The following is an 11,175-nucleotide window of genomic DNA, read 5'->3' on the forward strand; positions in this document are numbered from 1 at the left end:
CTCATCACTATAATATCTGAGCGTTTCACAAATATTTCCTTTTTTTTTTTTTGCAAAATACTCCTGTGACATGAGTGGGTTTTATCCCCATTTTACAGATGGGGAGCTGAGGCACAAAGTGATTAAGGTCAAAAGTATCCACTAATTTTGGGTGCCGAATCTGAGACTTTCAATACCTGATTTTTCAGAGAACATAGCATCATATATCACTTTATATGTTCAAAATGATGCTCCCATTGATTTCACTTGCAACTGAGAGTGCTCAGTGCTTCTGCACATCAGATCCCAGGATCTTAAGGTGGAATCTCTGAAAATGAGAATACGCAATTAGGGCCCATCTGTGAAAAGTTGAATTTCAATGACTTTAGCATCACATATGAACTCTGTGGCAGAGACAGGGCTAGAATATAATTCCTTGCCTTACCCATGAGCCTGTCCTTTGTCTTCCTATAATCCCCTGCCTCATTCACTACACACCTTCCAACTTTTGCAACAAATAAGGCAAAGGTCCAACAAACAATTTCCTTCTCTCTACAAAAGCAGCAGAGAATCCTGTGGCACCTTATAGACTAACAGACGTTTTGGAGCATGAGCTTTCGTGGGACCATACCCACTTGACGAAGTGGGTATTCACCCACGAAAGCTCGTGCTCCAAAACGTCTGTTAGTCTATAAGGTGCCATAGGATTCTCTGCTGCTTTTATAGATTCAGACTAACACGGCTACCCGTCTGATACTTCTCTCTACAGTCCTCATTCATCCGTAGGGCAGGTCCATCCTGTGCACTGAATAAAGCAGGGTCCTGTGGAAAAGGAAGCTTGTGACCATGCATTTAAAGACTGTATCATAATGCGTACAGAAAAGGGGGCCAAATTAAGGTTGAAAGGGCAGCCTTAATTCAGGCATTTCCTAACTTTTGAGTGATTGACTTTTCGGCTTTAATGATGTTCTTTTAACAGAGCTTTTTGTGTGTAATTTTCAAGTTTTGTTTTGTATTTTAAAGCAGACTGAAAAAAAACCCAAAAATTCTATCATGTGGCATCATACTGACACCCACCTAGATCATCATCATTGTTGGAAACTTTAGATCCACAGAACAGAGTTCTGCCATCTGAGTTAATGGAGTAACTAGTAGCAGTAGTATACTGTTGTCCTCTGTGCGGACCAAGACTAGAGGGAAATGAAACACACACTTTGTCAGTGGGTTTTGCAGAGATTTGCTGACAGCAGAGGAATGGTGAGACTCAGGAATCTTGGGTTCTGTTCCTCTCTGGAAGGAAGTATTCTCTAGTGGGCACACTCGTCTGCTCATTCTCTCTGAGCTTGACCCAGTCTGCTCTGTTCCCTCTAGCCTTTCCCAGCCTTGCTCAGCCATTCCCACCCACCAGGACCTTGTCCCCAGTCTCTTGCCCATCCAGTCCTAGTTCACTCCCTCTAGGCTCTTATCTGATCGATCTCTTCCCCGTCTCAGGTCTTCAGTTGCCCTCCCCCTATTCCCCATCCTCACTGATTTCCAGCCCCAGTCTCCTTCCCTGGGATGCTCATCCAGTCTCCTTTCCATGCCCCCTGCTCCCGTTTCCCACCAGCTCTATCTCCAAGTCTCTTTGCCCAGTCAGACCCAACTCTGTCCCCCACAACCGCACAAGCTTCTCATCAGATTTGTCCCCTCCCTCCATTTCATTTCTCCTCCCCAACTGGTTCCAGCTCTAGTCTCCCACACCAGCTCCTTTCCTGGTTCTTCTCTCCCTCCCTCCCTCCTCCTCACTTTTCCCTCTCTTTCTCCCAGTGCTGGTCTCCTTTGAGGTCAGACTAGATGATCCAATGGTCACTTCTGGTGTTAAAATCTATGAGTCTATAAAAATCCTCCCCCGTGTCCTGGCTCCCAGTCTCCACACACACAACCCAGATCCTAGCCCCTGCCTTCTTGCCCAGCCACTCCCCACTCCCTCCCACCCCACAGCGCCCAGACCCAGTTGTTCCCCTCTCCTCTTGCCCTGGCAGCCACCAGTTCCAGTCACGTCTCCTCCAGGCTCCTTGACCCAATCTACTCTACTTGCATCCCTACCCCAGGATTGGCTCTTGTCTTCTCTGCATTTGAATCAGGCAACGTCTTCATCCACATTACCTGGGCTTGGGCAGGGGGACAGAGGAGCCGGGGGGAATCACTGAGAGCACAGGAGATATAAATTCCCTTCTCTCAGTTCCAGTGCCTCGCCTCAGCCTGTCCCACAGCAGCCCAGAGCTGTAGTTGCAGGGGAAGTCCTACTCAGCCCTCTGCAGATACGAGCAGCAGCATGTTGTGAGCATGTGCAAACTGTTTTTACAGAGGCTTATACCTTGGACAAATTTGGGAGGATTTTCTTGGGCACAGCACAAGGCACATCCCTGACACGAAAGCAACCTTGTATCAAATTTCAAGTCCCTGCGACAAAGCATGGGGGTGCTACAGCTTTTCGAAGAAAAGATTATCCAAAAAATTTTAACATGGCCCAAAAAATATGTTTTTCCCTAGTTTTGTTCTTGAAAACATCTGAATCATTTTAGCTGAAATTTTCCAAAAAGAGTCATCTTGAGACAGACATCCAGCATGGAAAATTTCAGCCCAAATGATTAAAGTTTGAAAGTTAACAGCAAATAAAAAGAGGGTCCTATAATAGGGAGGGTCAGGCAGTTTTAATATGTGCTGTTACCAGCGCTGTCTATAATAAATATCAGTTGCTAAAATGTATTTTGCTATTTTATTTTCTTCTCCATCCATCTATGGATGAGAGTAAAATGTTACCAGATCTGTTCAGGTAGATGAAAATCTCTATTATGTCTGATATGATAGGAAGTTCAAAGCATGGCCTTTAGATTTCTATCAGCAATATATTTGCACATACACACATACAGTGGGTTTGTTGAACTGAAACTATGTTTTGAATAAGCCCCTCAATGGGCAGAAGAGCAAACTATCCCACTGCATAGGAAAAATAGGAAGTACGGCGGGAGACCACCCTGGCTTAACCAGGAGATCTTCAATGATCTGAAACTCAAAAAAGAGTCTTACAAAAAGTGGAAACCAGGTCAAATTACAAATGATGAATAAAAACAAATAACACAAGTATTTAGGGACAAAATTAGAAAAGCCAAGGCACAAAATGAGATTAAACTAGCTAGAGACATAAAGGGTAACAAGAAAATATTCTGCAAATACATTGGAAATAAGAGGAAGGCCAAGGACAGGGTAGGCCCATTACTCAGTGAGGGCAGAAGAACAATAACAAGAATATGTGGAAATGGCAGAAGTTCTAAATGATGTTTTTCTTTTAGTTTTCACCGAAAAGGTTAGTAGTGATTGGATATTTAACATAGTGAATGCCAGTAAAAATGAGGTAGGATCAGAATCTAAAATAGGGAAAGCACAAGTTAAAAATTACTTAGACAAGTTAGATGTCTTCAAGTCACCAGGGCCTGATGAAATGCATCCTAGAATATTCAAGTTGCTGACTGAAGAGATATCTGAGCCATTACTGATTATCTTTGAAAAGTCATGGAAGATGGGAGAGATTTCAGAGGACTCGGAAAGGGAAAATATAGTGCCAATCTATAAAAGGGAGAATAAGAAGCTTAACTTCAGTACCCAGAAAGATAATGGAGCAAATAATTGAGCAATCAGTTTGCAAACATCTAGAAGATAATAAGGTGATAAGTAACAGTCAGCATGGATTTATCAAGAGCATATCATATCAGACCAACCTAATAGCTTCTTAGACAGGGTAACAAGCCTTGTGCATAGAGAGGGAGTGGAAGATGTGGTATATCTTGACTTTAGTAAGGCTTTTGATACTGTCTTCCTTGGCCTTCTCATAAACAAATTAGGGAAATACAACCTAGATGGAGTTACTATAAGGTGGGTGCATAACTGTTTAGAAAACCATTTGCAGAGAGTAGTTTATCAATGGTTCACAGTCAAGCACAAGGAAGGGCACATCAAAAGAGGTCCCACAGGGATCAGTTCTGGGTCTGATTCTGTACAATATCTTCATCAAAAGGAACATAAGAACGGCCAACTAGGTCAGACCAAAGGTCCATCCAGCCCAGTATCCTGTCTACCAACAGTGGCCAATGCCAGGTGCCCCAGAGGGAGAGAACCTAACAGATAATGATCAAGTGATCTCTCTCCTGCCATCCATCTCCACTCTCTGACAAACAGAGGCTAGAGACACCATTCCTTACCCATTCTGCTAATAGCCATTAAATGGACTTTTAACCTCCTTCATTACCTAATTCGTCTTTTAACTCTATTATAGCCTAGCCTTCACAACCTCTCAGGCAAGGAAGGTTCCACAGGTTTGACTGTGGCTGTGTGAAGAAGAATTCCTTTTTTTGTTTCTAAACCTGCTGCCCATTAATTTCATTTGGTGGTCCTAGTTCTATATTCACCTTACTCCAGCTTAATGCCGAGCCTGATATAACACGGTTCGCGTATAGCGCGCGTAGGCAGAGGGCTCCGGCGGACTTTAAAGGTCTCGGGCTCCAGCTGCTACGGGGAGCCCCAAAGCCCTTTAATTCCCGCTGGACCTGCACCACTGCTACCCGAGGGCTGTGGCAGCAGGGTCGGGCCAGTGATTAAAGGCCTGGGCTCCCCACGCAGCTGGAGGCCGGAGCTCTTTAAATCACCGCCAGAGGCCTTGGCGCCCCTAACCCTGATATAACAGGGTTTCAAAACTTATTAACGCGGGTTAGGGATTTTTTGTCTCCCCATGATGGCGTTATAGTGGGGTAGAGGTGTATTTACGGGAACAAGAATAACTTTTCCTTATTTTGCTTTCTCCACACCATATTCATGATTTTTTATACCTCTATCATATCCCCCCTTAGTCTCCTCTTTTTCAAGCTGAAAAGTCCTAAGTCTCTTCAACTTCTCCTTCATATGGAACCTGTTTTAACCCCTAATATTTAGTTGCCCTTTCTGAAACTTTTTCTAAATGCCAATATATCTTTTTTGAGATGAGGAGTCCACATCTTGTACTCAGTATTCAAAGATGTGGGGTCCTAGGATATAGAATCATAGAATATCAGGTTTTGGAAGGGGACCTCAGGAGGTCATCTAGTCCAATCCCCGCTCAAGCAGTGACCCTCCCCAAGTAGATCATCCCAGCCAGGGCGTTTAATCAAGCCTGACCTTAAAACCTTTAAGGAAAGAGTTCCTCCACCTCCCTGAGTAACCCATTTCAGTGCTTCACCACCCTCCTAGTGAAAAGTTTGGTCCCTAATATCCAACTCTAAACATCCCCACTGGCAACTTTGAGACATCCTCCTTGTTCTTGTCATCTGTACCTACTGAGAAACAGTCTAGATCCATCCTCTTTGGAATCCCCTTTTCAGTGTTAGTTGAATAGCAGGCTGTCCAATCCCCCCTCGTTCTCTCTTGCAGACTAAACAATTCGCAGTTCCCTCAGCTCTCCTCATATATCGAGTGTCCAGCCACCTAAATAATTTTTGTTGCCCTCCACCTAGGACTCTCTCCAATTTTTCACATCCCTTACCTGTATTGTGTGGCCAAACTGGACACAGTAGTCCAATGAGGCCTCACCAATGTCGAATAGAGAGGAATGACACGTCCTCATCTACGGCTTATATAGAGGCATTAAGATATTCTTTGTTCTTATTCTCTATCCTTTTTAAATGATTCCTAAATCCTGTTTGCTTTTTGACTGCCGGGTGCACACTGCTTATGAACATCTTCAGAGAACATCCATGATGACTTCAAGATTCTCTTTTCCTGATTGTTGTAGCAAAATGACCCCATCATATTGTATGTATAGTTTGGGGTTATTTTTTCCCCAATGTGCATATACTTTACATTTTCCACATTAAATTTCATTTGCTCATTTTGTGCCCAGTCACTAGTTTTGTAGATCTTTTTGAAGTTCTTCAGGAAGTCTGCTTTGTTTTAACTATCTGAGCAGTTTAGTATTCATCTTGCCAAACTTTGCCACCTCACTGTTTACCCCTTTCTCCAGATCATTTTATGAATAAAGTTGAATAGGATTGGGTCCTAGGAAACTGACCCCGTGGGGCACACCACTTATACCCCTCTCCATTCTGAAAATTACCATTTATTCTTACCCTTTGTTCCCTGTCTTTTAAGCCATTCTCAATCCTGAAAGGATCTCTCTCTTATTCCATGACAACTGATTTACGTAAGAGCCTTTGGTGAGAGACCTTTGTCAAAGGCTTCGGGAAATCTAAGTAGACTATATCCACTGGATCCCTTGTCCACATGTTTTGTTGACCTTTTCAAAAGAACTTGATAGATTAGTAAGGGACATGATATCCTTTACAGATAACCATGTTGAACTTTTGCCCAACAAGTTTGTTATCTCTGTTTGTCGACAAATTTTTATTCTTTATTACTGTTTCAACTAATTTGCCCTGTTACTGATATTAGATTACCAGTCTGTAATTGTTAGGATCACCGCTAGAGCCTTTTAATATGGGTTAGGAAATAGTTCTTTCTAGTCATTGGGAGTACAGAACTGATTAAAGGAACAAGGTTACAAACCATGTTAATATTCCGCAATTTCACATTTTTGAGTTCTTTCGAACTTCTTGGCTGAATGCCATCTGGTCGCGTTTACTTGTTTACTGTTAGTTTATCAATAATTCCAAACCTCCTCTAGTGACACTTCAATCTGTGGACAATTCCCTCAGATTGTCACCTAAACAAAGACAGCTCACGTTTGGTAACTCCTAACATCCTCAACCAATGAAGATTGAAGCAAAGAATTTCATTTTGTTTCTCCGCAATTGCTTTATCGCGTTAGGTGCCCCTTTTGTATCTCGATCGGTCAGGTGCCCCACTGGTTGTTTAGCAGGCTTCTACTTCTGATTGTACTTAAAAACATTCTGGTTATTACCTTTTGAGGTAATGATTTCATATAGCATTAAGAGTACACTTAAAAAGTTTGCGATGATCCCAAGGGGAAGGGTTTGCAAATGTACTTTGGAGATAGGATTAAAATCCAAAATGATCTGGACAAACTGAAGAAATTGGTCCGAAGTAAATAGGAGATTCAATCAGGACAAAATGCAAAGTATTCCACTTGGAAAGGAAACATTAGTTGCACACAACAAAATGGGAAATGACTGCCTTAGGAAAGAGTACTGCAGAAAGGGGTCGCAATGTTATAGTGGATCACAAGCTAAATATGAGTGAAACAGTGTAACACTGTTGCCTAAAAAAAAAAAAAAAAAAAGGAACATTCATTCTGGGAATTATTTACAGTAATATTGTAAGCAAGACACAGAAGTAATTCTTTCGGCTTCCCTCCAACTGAGTAAGCCTCAGCTGGAGTATTGGTCCAAGTTCTGGACACCACATTTCAGGAAAGAATATGGACAAATTTGAGAAAAGTCCAGAGAAGAGCAGCCAAAAATGATTTAAGGGTCTACCAACTATTACCTTCGAGGAAGATTGAACAAGGGTTGTTAGAACTAGAGAAGAGAAAGAACTGAGATGGGGGCATAACAGTTTTCAAGTAGATGATAGGTTTGCTACAAGGAGGAGGGAGAAAAATGGTTTTCCTTAACCTCTGAGGATAGGACAAGAAGCAATGGACTTAAATTGCGCAAGGCGGTTTACGTTGGACATTAGAAAGGATTCCTAAACTGTCAGGATAGTTAGGCACTGGATAGTTTGCCTAGGGAGGTTGTGAAATCTCCATCATTGGAGATTTTTAAGGCAGCGTTAGACAAAACAGCTTGTCAGGGGTGATCTAGATAATGACTTAGTCCTGCCATGAATGCAGATTACTGGACTAGATGACCCTCAGTCCCTTCAGCCTATGATTTCTAATGATGACAGCTGGGTTTTAATATTATTTAATTTTTTCAATAACGAGAAGTACTGGTCATTAAGATTGTCAGGACAAATTACAACAGTTATAGTTGGGATGTAAAGCCATATATCCAAAGGAAATGTCCTTAGCTGTAGTTCCTTGACTTAGAATGCTAAGTCCACTAAAATTGATCTAATCTCAACAGTTGTTCATCCTCTTGTGGAGTTACAGTGGAGGGGAGAAAATGGTCTGGTACATTTCCCCAAGTGGTAAACAACTTGCTTTAGCTTTTTTAATCACTCCACATTTCAAACCACACAAGTTAATAGTTGACTCCGCAGCCTTTTACTGTGTACCACTTTACACAGAAGACCTGTTGACTTCCATGGAACAACATGCAAGTAAGCACTATTCCCACATGATTAAGGCTGCAGAGCCCGACCCTAAACGGCAAAGCTCTTGAGGAAATACATTACAGGGAAATTCTGCCAGTATTGGCCTGATGATATGATGTGTGGGGAAGGAGAAATTATGATCTCATTTCAGTTGCAGTCTGATCTTTCCTTTAAGAAATGTATTATTTGAGTTCTTAAAGGATTAAGTTTCATGGCCTTTGTTCTTTCTATTTGGAGCACAGTGTGGATCACACATTTTTTGCATTGTTGGATACTTTAAACACACAATATTCAAAACTTTCGCAGTAACAGTTTTAAAAAAAAAACTGTGTGGCTATGGGGAGGAGAGTATTTCAAGAATTATATCCGCCACATTCTGGAAAAGGGGGCGGAGTTGCTAGAAGTTGCATACCTCCACTTAATTAGCTCTCATGAAGTTACCAAAAATGCGTATGACAAACTGCTGTGTCTTGAGGTTGTGTTGTGATGGCTAAAGAAGGAGAGAGCAGGGGAGTGACATGATGAGGATGGCATCTTGATTCCTTGGTCCATACACAGTATGTCCCCACTAGTGAGAGCTATTTGAATCTGAAATAGGGCTAAAGTTCCTTTGCTCCTGGCTTGTAAAATATGCTGTAAGAAGAAAGTATCAATGCTCAAGGGAATTAGTACAAACTGCTGTAATTTTAAGGCTACATTCTACACTACAGGATAATTCCGAATTACATTAAACCGGTTTTATAAAACAGATATTATAAATTCGATTTCTCGCGCGGCCACACTAGGCACAGTATTCGGGGTTTGGTGTGCGTCTATGGTCCGAGGCTACGTTGATTTCTGGAGTGTTGCATTGTGGGTAGCTATTCCATGCTACATAGTTCCCGCAGTCTCTCCTGCCCCTTGGAGATTCTGGGTGAATTCAATTGTCGCGGGTGGTTCTGGGTTAAATGTCGTCAATCACTCCTTCCTCCAGGAAAACAACAAGCAACAATCCTTTCGCGCCTTTTTCCCTGGAATTGCCCTGCCAGATGCCATAAGCACGGCAACCATGGAGCCCGTTCAGCTTTTTTATTTACAGTCACTTAATTGTGTACTGGATGCGCGACAGAGGCGATACTCCAGCACTACACGCAGCATTCATTTGCTTTGCATGATAGCAGAGCATGGTTACAGTCGTCTGTACCGTCCTACTGTGGAGTAAACTGGGCCAATGAGTGACGGTTTATCTCTCCCCCTTTGTACTGTCTACTGCTATCATGGTGCCCATGGCTGAGATTGGCCGGGGGCGCAAAAGCAAAATGGGAGGACTCCCGAGTCAAATCCTTCCTTTATGGTTTTCTAAAAATAGAAGTCAGTCATGCCTAGATATTGGGACTAGTGTTACTAGAGGACCAGTGTATGAGAGAGCACAGCTGCCTCCATGTTAGTATTCACAGGGGTGCCCTGCCAAAGAACCCCACCGTTGCTTCCCCTCCTCCCCCACCTTCCTGGGCTACGTGCAGTGTCCCGCCATTTGTGTCAATGAAGTAATAAGAATGCAGAGTTTTTTAGTGAAATAAAAATGAGGGGGAGCAGCCTCCGCGTGGCTATGATAGTCCAGGCAGGACTTAAGCGGTCTTGTGGGGAGAGGAGCCCAGTCCACTACATGATGTCCAGGCAGTACAGATCTTTTCTTTACACAGGAAAAGGGAGGGGCCTGATTGAAGCTCACCCAGTTTGTTATGATGAAGACAGTTACCAGCCGTTCTGTAAATAACTGGAGTGCCAGGATCATTCTGTTCTGTTTTTAGCCAGGCGCCCCTCCGGCTGGCCTCATCTCAGGCACTTTAGATTACTTGAAAATATTATCAAGCATTGTGCTTCAGTTCATAAGGATTGTTACCAGTCCTACTGGCACGTCCTGCGACTGGAGAGGGGAGAGGATGGCGAATACTGCGCTTCACTGCTTGCAGCCTAGCGTCTAACCAAGCAGCATTCAAGACATAGAACGGGACATTTGAAAAAGTCAAGAAAATGATTTCTTTCCCCCCTTTCCTTTCACGTGGTGGAGGGGAGAGTAAACTTGAGGAGCCTATTCCCTGAACCACGCTGGACAATGTGTTAACCTACAGGCATTGGGGAGCTCAGCCAAGAATGCAATAGTTAGTTTTCGGAGGACTGCTGTGAACTGTGGGATAGCTGAGTCCTCAGTACCCCTCCCTCCATTAGCGTCCATTGAGTCTCTGGCTTGGCCGTTACGCTTTGTCACGAGAGGACTGTGTAGCCTGGGATTTTTTTCAAACGCTTTGGCATTTCGTCTTCCGTAACAGAGCTTGATAGAACAGATTTGTCCTCCCATACGCGATCAGAATCCAGTATCTCCCGTACGGGTCCATGCTGGAGCTTTTTTGGATTTTGGGACGCATACCACCTGTGCTGAATCAGAGAATCCAATGTGGGCAAAACAGGGAAATAAATCAAAAGTTCGCGGGGCTTTCCTATTTCCCTTGCCCACTGTGTCCGAGTTCAGGTGCTGCCAGAGCGGTCAGTGGTTGGCACTATGGGATACCTCCCGGAGGCATATGAATGTCGTTTCCGTCACACTACAGTATCAAAAAAAATTAATAACTATCCGATTTTAGCGTTACTCCTTCTCATTTTTCGTAGGAGTACAGGAATCTCGATTTAAAGAGCCCTTTTAATCGATTTAAAGAGCACTGTAGTGTGGACGGGTACGCGTTTTAAATCGATTTAACAACTGTTAAATAATCGATTTAACGACGTATAGTGTGGACCAGGCCTCAATGTCTCTCTAGTCCCTTCAGCGGTGACATTCAAACCAGAGCCAGACTCGATAAAGAGGAACACTTATACAGCGACAGTTTCAGTCAGTCAAAGCTTCCTATGTCCCTTTCTGTATGAAATATTTGCACCTGTTTTGTTTTTTTTTTTTTTTTTTTTTTTTTTTTTTTTTTG

At 42.9% G+C, this 11,175-nt stretch overlaps 1 protein-coding gene across 8 annotated transcripts in view; it reads left to right on the forward strand.

Moving 5' to 3' along the window:
* The window catches only part of TMTC1 (transmembrane O-mannosyltransferase targeting cadherins 1), a 214,886-nt gene that overhangs the window by 167,257 nt on the left and 36,454 nt on the right, over positions 1–11,175 (forward strand). The gene's annotated exons all lie outside the window — the stretch shown is intronic.

The sequence above is a fragment of the Chelonoidis abingdonii genome, chromosome 1 (genome assembly GCF_003597395.2).
Source record: "Chelonoidis abingdonii isolate Lonesome George chromosome 1, CheloAbing_2.0, whole genome shotgun sequence".
Classification (NCBI taxonomy): domain Eukaryota; kingdom Metazoa; phylum Chordata; order Testudines; family Testudinidae; genus Chelonoidis; species Chelonoidis abingdonii.